Source organism: Schistocerca serialis, chromosome 9, assembly GCF_023864345.2.
Source record: "Schistocerca serialis cubense isolate TAMUIC-IGC-003099 chromosome 9, iqSchSeri2.2, whole genome shotgun sequence".
NCBI classification, from domain to species: domain Eukaryota; kingdom Metazoa; phylum Arthropoda; class Insecta; order Orthoptera; family Acrididae; genus Schistocerca; species Schistocerca serialis.
In genome coordinates, this window is record NC_064646.1 from 496,794,129 (window position 1) to 496,806,143 (window position 12,015).

Here is a 12,015-nt window from a genome sequence, read left to right on the forward strand (position 1 = left end):
AACACGCCTCGTACAACTGGTAAGAGGGAGTATATTTCACACGAATGAACTCAGTAGCAGAGAAGACTGTTGACAGTAAACGTCAGGTAGATCCGTATGGGAACGCCAACGGTGCCCCTCAGCCGGCGCTCCTGCTGGCCGGACAACCGTGTGGTGGGTGGCTCGGCTCCTCGTGGGGGTTCCTGTTCGCATCCCGCCACAGCCGGCGCACCCCCTCCCCCCCACCCCCCGCGCTCCTACAGTCTGCCCACGTATTTCTCCGGCTCTCAGGCGGCTACGTGGCGCAGCCGCCCGCGAACGTCACAGAGCGTCCTTGGCATTCCGTCGCAATGACGTTTCGTCACCGCTTACTCTCAATACCCCCATAAAGAGTATGTCTGTATTTCGGAATCGCTACTTCCATTGTTTGATTCGTTGAACTCATTTTCCTCCCAGTATCTCTTCATCTGTTCCATTTGTCTATTGTTCTGTTCTCCTGTCCACCCCAAAGCTTTTCGGACGGACTGATTAGGAAATTGATTGTTGTTACTCAGTTATCCTTCTGAATTTCGTTCTGTTTTGAAAGACCTCTTGATGTATACCATCTACATCTAAATCTACATGATTACTCTGCAATTCACATTTAAGTGCTTGGCAGGGGTTCATCGAACCACAATCATACTATCTCTCTACCATTCCACTCCTTTTCTCTGCCTCGTGATGACTGGGTGTTGTGTAATGTCCTTAGGTTAGTTAGGTTTACGAAGTTCTAAGTTCTAGGGGACTGATGACCATAGATGTTAAGTCCCATAGTGCTCAGAGCCATTTGAACCATTCCACTCCCGAACAGCGCGCGGGAAAAACGAACACCTATACCTTTCTGTTCGAGATCTGATTTCTCTTATTTTATTTTGATGATCATTCGTATCTATGTAGGTTGGGCTCAACAAAATATTTTCGCATTCGGAAGAGAAAGTTGGTGACTGAAATTTCGTAAATAGATCTCGCCGCGACGAAAAACGTCTTTGCTTTAATGACTTACATCCCAACTCGCGTTTCAAATCTGCCACACTCTCTCCCCTATTACGTGATAATACAAAACGAGCTGTCCTTTTTTGCACCCTTTCGATGTCCTCCGTCAATCCCACCTGGTAAGGATCCCACAACGCGCAGCAATATTCTAACAGAGGACAAACGAGTGTAGTGTAAGCTGTCTCTTTAGTGGACTTGTTGCATCTTCTAAGTGTCCACCCAGTGAAATGCAACCTTTGGCTCGCCTTCCCCACAATATTATCTATGTGGTCTTACCAACCGAAGTTGTTCGTAGTTTTTACACCCAGGTACTTAGTTGAATTGACAGTCTTGAGAAGTGTACTATTTATCGAGTAATCGAATTCCAACGGATTCCTTTTGGAACTCATGTGGATCGCCTCACACTCTTCGTTATTTAGCGTGAACTGCCACCTGCCACACCACACAGAAATCTTTTCTAAATCGCTTTGCAACTGATACTGGTCTTCGGATGACCTTACTAGACGGTAAATTACAGCATCATCTGCGAACAATCTAAGAGAACTGCTCAGATTGTCACCCAGGTCATTTATATAGATCAGGAACAGCAGAGGTCCCAGGACGCTTCCCTGGGGAACACCTGATATCACTTCAATTTTACTCGATGATTTGCCGTCTATTACTGCGAACTGCGACCTTCCTGATAGGAAATCACGAATCCAGTCGCACAACTGAGACGATACCCCATAGGCCCCCAGCTTGATTAGAAGTCGCTTGTGAGGAACGGTGTCAAAAGCTTTCCGGAAATCCAGAAATACGGAATCAACTTGAGATCCCCTGTCGATAGCGGCCATTACTTCGTGCGAATAAAGAGCTAGCTGCGTTGCACAAGAACGATGTTTTCTGAAACCATGCTGATTACGTATCAATAGATCGTTCCCTTCGAGGTGATACATAATGTTTGAGGAATGACGTCTGTTAATGAATTGTCTGTATTGCACACTTATGAAGCCGAGCTCAGAAATTTCTGCGACGGCTGTTGCTATTCATGTAGCGGTGACAGTAGTAGTGATTTTTTGTTTGTACATGTCGAGGTGGCAAGCGTTCGCGACTACTTCCGCGACCGTCACACTCTCATCACAGCGGTCGCAGGACTCTGGCGTGAGTAGTCCTGAACCGCAATTGGACGGCTTCTCGAACCTCTGACGACAGACATTTCTTCTCGTGCTAAGATGAAATTCTACTCTGCAGCGGAATATGCGATGGTCTGAAACTCCCAGGCAAATTAAAACCGCACGGTGGGCCGGCACTCGAACCTGCGAGCTTTGCCTTTCTGCGGCAAGTGTTTTAGCTATTGGGCTATCCGAGCGGCAGTCACACCGCGCCCTCTCAGCTTTGCCTGTCTTGGCGGGACTAGCAATCGCGGAAGAAAGAATGTCCCGAAGAAGTGGTTTAGACGCAGCCTGGAGGGTTGTACTCTGGGCTGTGAGGACGAGTCGTGGGTGCCGGTAGTATATACCTCGGGAGCTAGAATGCTAATCCGCAAAAGGCGAACGCCCCAGGTTCGAGTGCTGATCCGGTACACACTTTTAATCTGCGTTCTTTCACGTTTGGGGAGAGGTGGCAGTCAAATCGTGCGTAGACGTAGGATTCTCAAACTACTCCCATTTGAAAGCTCTTAACAGAACCTGGATTTTCCTTGCAGTGTGGGCACGAGCGTTGCCACGCAGCAAAATCGCCCCGCAGTTTGACGCAGTGCGCCGTTCGTTTCGACTGAACATTTGGCAGTCGACAGATGTTGACCGAACCAGCGGCACAGCTCCGCCGTCCCGAGAGGCAGTGACCGCAGATCCACTCCTCTGGCGGCACGGCAGTGGCTGGAGCCGTCCTCGTACTGGACGTAAAAGGCGTCATCACCGCGACTGCCGACCTCAGCGCTCTCAAGCGGCAGTTGCCGGCTCCATCTGGGGTACAGACCGCACACTTCATTTACAAACAGTAACGCGAGAAAAACCGCTACGTCAGCTCCGTTGAAATACAGCGTTATTCTAAATGATGGACCAATTCTCGAAATTCGTCTGTATACCAGCACAGATCCAAAATGAACAAGCTTCACACCAACGAAATTAGGAAGTTTTAAAGCTTTTGGCGGGCGGTGATAGTTTCAGAAGCGACCAGCAGAGTTCACGCGGCAACAGGATCTTCATTCTGTTTCCCGGTCAGTTGTGAGTGAGATGGAGACTGTAGAGCACAAGGTTTTCTGCGTTCTTCAGTTCGCGAAAAGTGTGTCGCATATTGCAGTGAAGCGGGCATTTCGTACCAAATTCGGAAATCAACCACCAACTCGCAAAAGTATTAACTGTTAAAACTTCCTGGCAGATTATAACTGTGTGCCGGACCGAGACTCGAACTCGGGACCTTTGCCTTTCGCGGGCAAGTGCTCTACCACTGAGCTACCCAAGCACGACTCACGCCCCGTCCTCACAGCTGTACTTCTGCCAGTACATCGTCTCCTACCTTCCAAACTTTACAGAAGCTCTCCTGCGAACCTTGCAGAACTAGCACTCCTGAAAGAAAGGATATTCAGGAGACATGGCTTAGCCACAGCCTGGGGGATGTTTCCAGAATGAGATTTCCACTCTGCAGCGTAGTGTGCGCTGATATGAAACTTCCTGGCAGATTAAAACTGTGTGCCGGACCGAGATTCGAGAGCTTCTGAAAGTTTGGAAGGTAGGAGACGATGTACTGGCAGAAGTAAAGCTGTGAGGACGGGGCGTGAGTCGTGCTAGGGTAGCTCAGTGGTAGAGCACTTGCCCGCGAAAGGCAAAGGTCCCGAGTTCGAGTCTCGGTCCGGCACACAGTTTTGATCTGCCAGGAAGTTTCATATCAGCGCACACTCCGCTGCAGAGTGGAAATCTCATTCTGGAATTAACTGTTGCTTCAAACAGACCGGTAGTGTCTGCAAAGGAAACGGCACAGGCCGACCACGTATGTCAGAGGATGGTGTCCGATGGATTCAAGAAAGTTTTACTTGCAGTCCCAGTAAGTCTACCAATAGAACCAGTCGAGAATTTCGAATACCCCAAACAACTGGATGGAACGTTCTGAGACGGCGTTTGCCGTACAAGCCCTACCGATTACGACCTGTGCAGGCTCTCAACCCCAGAGAGCGTCTCGCATTTTGTGGTTGTGTGTTGGCAAAGATGGAGGATGCCGCATTTCTACAGCATGTTATTTTTAGCGATGAAGCGACATTCCACCTTAGTCGCAAACCCAACATACACAATGTTAGACACAATGTTCGCATGTGGGGTTTGGAAAATGAGCGTTCCCCATTGCAACACGAAAGAGACTTACCGAAGGTCAACGTGTTCTGTGCCATATCCCGTACAAAGGTTTATGGACCATTTTTCTTTGTGGAAAGAATTGTGACGGGAATCATGTACCTGGACATACTGCAACAATGGCTCTTACCTCAAGTTATGGAAGATTCCCAGAACTTCATTTTCCAATAGGATGGAACTCCGCCCCATTGACATCGTGATGTAATGACAAATTATTAAACTTATTAAATTGAATACGAACAAAAACTTTGAAACTTCCTCTTTTCATTGCTATAAGGCTTGTTCATTTTGGATTTGTACTTGAATCACTACGCAGTTTTGAAAATGCGTCCATCATTTACAATAACCCTATAAATACTCCGTTCTCCACGTGATAGCCATGTTCTTCTCTCTGAAGTACACACGAATAAAAACATCGCCTTCGACGAACATGTTAGAAGCCAAAAAGAGAAGTCCCATGTCAAATCAGTGAGCACATTGCCTTATAAAACTTCCATTGCAAACAGTGTGATAAAAATTTACAAAAGTCGTCTGCGTAAGATAAAAGTTATTTCATCGTTCTCAGCATTTAGAAAAACCCTGAGGCATTCTTATTACACCAGCGTCCGTATCCAGTAGCGTGTGTATGTGCAGAGCTAGCTGCCATTCATCAGAACGTCTAAAAATGTTGACCGAGTCATCTTGTATCCACCAACTGTTACTCAACTTCGAGACCTTACCGTGCACAACAGCATCATCAGCAAACAATCGCAGATTGATGCCCACCTTGTCCGCCAAATTATTTACGTATATAAAGAATAAAAGCGGTCCTATAACACTTGCCTGAGGCACTCCTGCCGATACGCTTGTCTCTGCTGAACACTCGCCGTCGAGGACAACATACTGGGTTGTGTTACTTAAGAAGTCTTCGAGCCACTCACATATCTCTGAACCTATTCCATATGCTCGTACCTTCTTCAACAGCCTGCAGTGGGGCACCGTGTTTAACGTTTTCCGGAAATCCAGAAATATGGAATCTGCCTGCCCTTCATACACAGTTCGCCGTATATAATGTGAGAAACGGGCAGGCTGTCTTTCGCACGAGCGATGCTTTCTAATTGCTCATTCGTGGACATACGGCTCTCGGTCACAACAAAGTTTATTATATTCGACCTGGCAATATGTTCAAGGATTCTGAAGCAATCCGATGTTAGGGATACTGGTCGGTAATTTTGTGGGTCCGTTCTTTTGCCCTTCTTATACACATCTACATCTGCATGAATACTCTGCAAATCACATTTAAGTGCCTGGCAGCGGGTACATCGAATCACCTTCACTATTCTCATTATTCCAGTCTCGTATAGCGCGCGGAAAGAACGAACACTTATATCTTTCCGTGTGAGCTCTGATTTCCCGTACTTTATCATGGTGATCGTAGGTCGGCGTCAAAAAAATATTTTCGCATTCGGAGGAGAAAGTTGGTAATTGGAATTTCGTGAGAAGATTCCGTCGCAACGAAAAACGCCATTGTTCTAATGATGTCCATTCCAAATCCTGCATCATTTCAGCGACACTCTCTCCCCTGTTTCGCGATAATACAAAACGTGGTCCCCTTCCTTGAACTTTTTCGATGTACTCCGTCAATCCAATCTGGTAAGGATCCCACACCGTACAGTAGTATTCTATAAGAGGACGGACAAGCGCAGTGTAGGCCGGCTCCTTAGCAGACCTGTTACATTTTCTAAGTGTCCTGCCAATAAAACGCAGTCTTTGCTTGGCCTTCCCCACAACATTTTCTGTGTGTTCCTTTCAATTTAAGTTGTTCGTAATTGTAATACCTTCGTATTTAGTTGAATTTACGGTCGTTGGACTTGACTGTCTTATCGTTGTGTATATCGTGTAAACGAAGTTTAACGAATTCCTTTTAGTACTTATGTGGATGACCTCACACTTTTCGTTATTTAGGGTCAATTGCCAATTTCCGCACCATACAGATATCTTTTCTAAATCGTTTTACAATTCGTTTTGATCTTCTGATCACTTCAAAAGTCGATAAACGACAGCGTCATCTGCAAGCAACCTAAGAGGGCTGCTCACATTGTCTCCCAAATCGTTTATATAGGTAAGGAACAGCAAAGGGCTTATAACACCTTGGAGAACGCCAGAAATCACTTCTGCTTTACTCGATTACTTTCTGTCAATTACTACGAACTGTGACGCCTGCGACAGGAAATCACGAATCCAGTCACATAACTGGGACGATATTCCATAAGCACGCAATTTCACTACAAGCTGCTTGTGTGGTACAGTGTCAAAATCCCTCGGGAAATCAAGAAATACGGAATCAGTTTGAGATCCCTTGTCGATAGCACTCAACACTTTATGCGAGTAGAGAGATAATTGTATTTCACAAGAATCATGTTTTCTAAATCCGTGTTGACTGTGTGTCAATAAAGCCTTTTCTTCGAGTTAATTCATAATGTTCGAACACAATATATGTTCCAAAATCCTGCTGGATATCGACGTTAATGAGATGGGCCTGTAATTTACTGGATTACTCCTACTACCTTCCTTGAATATTGTGCAACTTTCCAGTCTTTGGGTGCGGATCTTTCGTCGAGCGAACGGTTGTAAATGATTGCAAGTATGGAGCTATTGGATTAGTGTACTCTTAAAGGAATCTATTTCGTATACAGTCTGGACCAGAAGATTTGCTTTTATTAAGTGATTTAAGTTGCTTCACCATTGCGACAATGTCTACTTCCACGTTACTCATTTTGGCAGCTGTTCTTGATTCGAATTCTGGAATATTTACTTCGACATCGCAGGAGTCACTTTTTTTTTCAGGCACGTGGGACTTTCCGCTGGGAAAAAGATTCGCGTTAAATACAAGCTAAGTAAGGGGCCAATGCCGTAGAGCACCCTTTGAAAAACACAACTGGGATTCCATCCGGACGTGGTCAGTTTCTTGCTTTCAAATCTTTCAGTTGTTTCTGTACGCCAGGGACGCTTATTACCATGTCGTCCATACGGCAGTCTGTCCGATGGTCAAATGACGGTATGTTTGTATGATTCTCCTGTGTGAACAATTTCTTGAACGTGGGATGTACACCTTCGGATTTCGTTATGCTATCTTCCATTGCCACACTAGAATGGCCAACAAGAGCTGAATGGAAGCCTAGTTTAGTGATTTTACGTAGGACCCGAATTTGCTCGAGTTGTGTCTTATATCTTTTGCTAAGGTATGACACTCGTGGTAGTTCTATGCTTGGCGCATAGATCTTTTCACAGCCACACGAATCTCTACTAACGTTTGCTTGCCATTTTTGCGTTCTCTTTTGGACCGAGAGTGCAACAGCCTCTGCTTCCTCAGCATTTTTCGAATCTCGTTGTTAAACCTTGGTGAGTCTTTTCCGTCCATAATCCACTTACTAGGCGCATAATTCTCCAACCACTCGACAGAAATAAGCTCCTAGTCTTCTAAGTGATTTATTAACTGTAGTATCCATAGTTGCTATAATGACATGATCGCTGATTCCTGTTTATATGACGACGACGTCGATAGGGTCCGGGCTATTTGTAGCTATAAGGTCTAAGATATTTTCATTGCGTGTGGGCTGCTCAAGACAGTTTTCGCCAATTGAATCCATAGACATCCCAGTCTCTACTCGATAGGTGAAAGTCGCACCCAACTAGTATTGCATGATCTGGCTTTTTACTCATCGTAGTCTTTATTAGAATAGAACTGCCACAGCTGTATCGGGTCGCCGGTGAAAGAATCCAACAATTAACTTGGTTTCACCTACACCCGTTATACGGGACCGGATAACTTCAGTGTCTCAATTTCAACCTCAATAGGGACTATACTTTGTCAACTGCATTGAACACTCCCCCTCCTATGGCGCATAATCTGTTATTTCGATAAACGTTCGATGACTCGTTAAACATCTCAGAGCAGTCTACTTCGGGTTTTAGCCTGCTCTCGTTCCCACTGATAATTAGAGCGTGAGAACTTTGCTAGAGGGCAGTAAATTGGGGAACTTCGTTAAGAATGCTTCGACAGTTTACCAATTTTGACAGTCGAGGTGGCTTTACTCCGAACGCGGTCTTATGTCCTTATCTGCGAATAAACTGGCGAGTTTTCATCAGAGTACCTCAGACTACACCCCAACTTAAAAAGTGCGCATGTACACTCCACAATTACTCTGCTTCCAGAGTAGCTGCTTTATTTGTGTAGTTCATTTCTGACCTGTCAAGGGGAGTGCTACAATACTTCTCCCTTCCCCCTACCCCGCCCCCCCCCCCCCTCCTTCACCCGGTAAAGCAAGTGTAGGAATCTCGATACGCTCCACTCGGCTCAAAAACAAAGGACGCCGATTAACTTTGGGAGCAGTGCTGCAAATTGCAAGCTGTGCTTGCACCCCACACGCGGTGCCAGCAGTCTTTACCACCTCCGGCAGCCACCTGTATTAACTGAGAAGGGCCTCGGAACCCAAGTGACCAGCATCGCTGATGCCGATGTGGATCACATCGTACAGGCGACTGCACCCTGCACGCTCAGTAGCCGCTGGCAGGGCCACTTCCACATTTCGGATGAGTCGCCACTGGGAGACATACCGAGTGCTCATTGACTTTCTTTCCGGCCCTGAACGCTTTCTCCCCATAACGCGCGTAATGTTGGAGCTCCCGATAGGCAACAAGCCTGTGCTCACCTGTGCCTGCTCAGACCCTGCTGAAGGAATGGCTCCTGTCCACTCACAGGCAAAATAGGTGAGGACGGACATCTAGCCTCCACATTGGCCGTCCGCTTCGAGCGACAGGAACCCTTTGCATCCCTTCACTCATCCTGCTGTGAGGGCGGTTCCCCCGCATCGGGGACACTGGGGGGTGCCACCGGCAGCAGAGCCCGTGGGCGAAACGAGCGACGCCTGGTGTGTCCAGTGTGACGCGCCATGTTCTCCCACAGCTCTACACCCTGAGGCAACAGCTTGAAGCCGGCCGCTGTGGCCGAGCGGCTCTAGGCGCTTCAGTCCGGAACCGCACTGCTGCTGCGGTCGCTGGTTCGAATCATGCCTTGGGCACGGATGTGTGTGCTGTCCTTAGGTTAGTTAGGTTTAAGTAGTTCTAAGTCTAGGGGACTGATGACCTCAGATGTCAAATCCCATAGTGCTTAGAGCCATTTGAACAGCTTGAAGGTGGCTAACCGTAGCCAAAACTATATTGGACTATTCGCGAACTGCGGCCAGCTCGTCGTGCTTTCGCACACAATATGCAGCATTCTATCCATCCTATCGCGACTAACTGAGAAAGTGTACTATAAAAGCTCACAGATCACTGTATAAGCAGTTTGTTACCCTCCTGGTGTGTCGCCAGCGGGCGCTGATACCTTAATAAATTGTGGAACTGGCTGTCGAGAAGAAATAACAGACTGGACAAAATCACGCAGGAATTTTAAGCAACGTTTACTACTATACGTAACTTGCTGCCGTGGAAATGGGTCACAGGTGACAGCGGAGCCAACTGAGTTTCTCGTTGACCGCGTTTCTCTCGACGAAGCAAAAATCTGCTCCCGTCTTACTCAGTCTTTAACGCTTCGATATGCAATGGAACGTGAAATTCCGCAGCGTAACATCACAAAACTCAAGCAGCTCCACGTCTGCATTAGCTTTCACGTTCCGCTTGAGGGCTGCGTGGTGACGGAGGCCTCGACTCGCATCCGGGACGATCGCGCCTCAGGTGCCTGTGCGCGTGCCCGCACTAGCAGACGTTCATGCGCGCGCGCGCGCGCGCGCGCACACACACACACACACACACACACACAGATCTGCCGTGGTTTATCTCAGTGGGTTGACACAAAATCCCTCATCGTTCCTTTAAAAAGAAAATAATGTGTCTCCTCCCCCTTCCTTCCCATATCCGAGCTTGCGTTTTGTTATTGATGACCTGATAGTCGCGCTGTGTTAAACCGCAGACCTTTTTCCTCTTTTACAAAAATGGGGAAATAAATGCGTTAAGTTTAATAATTGTTGCACTGTTCCTCAAAGTATTGACCTCCAGAAGTTATGCACTTTTCTATGCGTTTGAACCAATTTTGAATTGTTTGCCCTAATTTGTTGTTAGTAATGTAAAAACAGTTTCTCGAGGTGAAGAAAATCGCTAGCCGTGTCTCCTTTGCGAACGAACGGAAACAGGCGCGTGAGAGACAACGAGACATTGACTCGATTCCGGAAAGCGGTGGTCGGCGAGTGCCCAGTGTGACTAAAGCAGCAAGCAGTCGTTCGCGATGCAACCTCTTCTGTTCGTTTCGCTTCGTCTTGGAACACACAAAAAATTGATTTCTCGTTTGTTTCCGCCTTTTCTTCTTCTTCTTCTTTTGTTGCGCCCCTTTTATCATCCTGGATAGCCCCTTCATGGACTGAATTTTCTTCTCATCATACACTGAAGAGCCAAAGAAACTGGTACACTTGCCTAATATCGTGTAGGGCCCCTGCGCGCATGTAGAAGTGCCGCAACACGACGTGGCATGGACATGACTAATGTCTGAAGTAGTGCTGGAGGGGACTGACACCATGAATCCTGCAGGGCTGTCCATAAATCCGTAAGAGTATGAGGGGGGGATCTCTTCTGAACAGAACGTTGCACGGCATCCCACATATGCTCAGTAATATTCATGCCGGCCCGTGTGGCCGTGCGCTTCTAGGCACTTCAGTCTGGAACCGAAGCCCGCTACGGTCGCAAGTTCGAATCCTACCTCGGGCATCGATGTGTGTGCTATCCTTAGGTTAGTTAGGTTTAAGTAGTTCTAAGTTCTAGGGGACTGATGACCTCAGATGTTAAGTCCCATAGTACTCAGAGCCATTTGAACCATTTTTGTAATGACACTTTACACGATCACTCGTAATCTCCCCCCCCCCCCCCTTCTCTCCCCCCCTCTCCTTCTCCATCTCCTTGTCCCTGTCCCTCTCCCTCTCCCTCCTCTTTCCGTCCCTGAAAGTAAGAGTGTACCTGCGGGCTTTTCTTTTGTTGCCAGTGGAAAATAGACACTGAATCGACTACATAGTCGGTGGATTTGTGGTTGGAGCGGCCACTGCAGAGACCTTCGCCGGACAGTGAACGAGGTGTGAAGCAATCGTTTCACTCGTGTGACTGAGCACCAAGCCACATGTTTTACTAAAAGTAGGAGAGCGCAACGGTGGCGCGACTGCCCGCCGAGCGAGTGGAGCGTCGTAGGTGGCGGAGAAGCGGGGCGGGCTGGGGCACCAACGGGCGGCGGCGGCGCGGCGCGGCGACCTCTGCCGCCCTCTCCCCAGCTGAGGAGGGCGGCCGAACACCGACCGAAGGGGGGCGCAGTGACCACGGCGTGACGTCAGACAACTGGCATCACTGCCGAGACATCATCACATGTTCCTTGAGCGCCCCCCCCCCTCCCCCCTCTCGCTCACTAACTCTCGCTCCAGTTTGGTGTCTGTCAGTTCAAGCGCGCAGCGGGTGTAGCTCATCACAGGGTACAACAGTACATAGCGACCAGAGTAGTGACTGTAGCAAGAGGACTATTACTGAAGAGCTTGCACTACAACACGTAAACTCTATCGAAGATAAGTAAATCTGCCAGTTCTTGTAAATAAAGAGCCGTGTTAATCCACGGGTGAACTTCTGTTGTAGAAAGAAGATACCAACTACCCACAACCCCCTTTCTCCTCAG

At 47.7% G+C, this 12,015-nt stretch overlaps 1 protein-coding gene across 1 annotated transcript in view; it reads left to right on the forward strand.

The window, feature by feature from the left end:
* LOC126418703 (serine/threonine-protein kinase SIK3) overlaps positions 1-12,015 on the forward strand; it is a 496,441-nt gene that overhangs the window by 359,924 nt on the left and 124,502 nt on the right.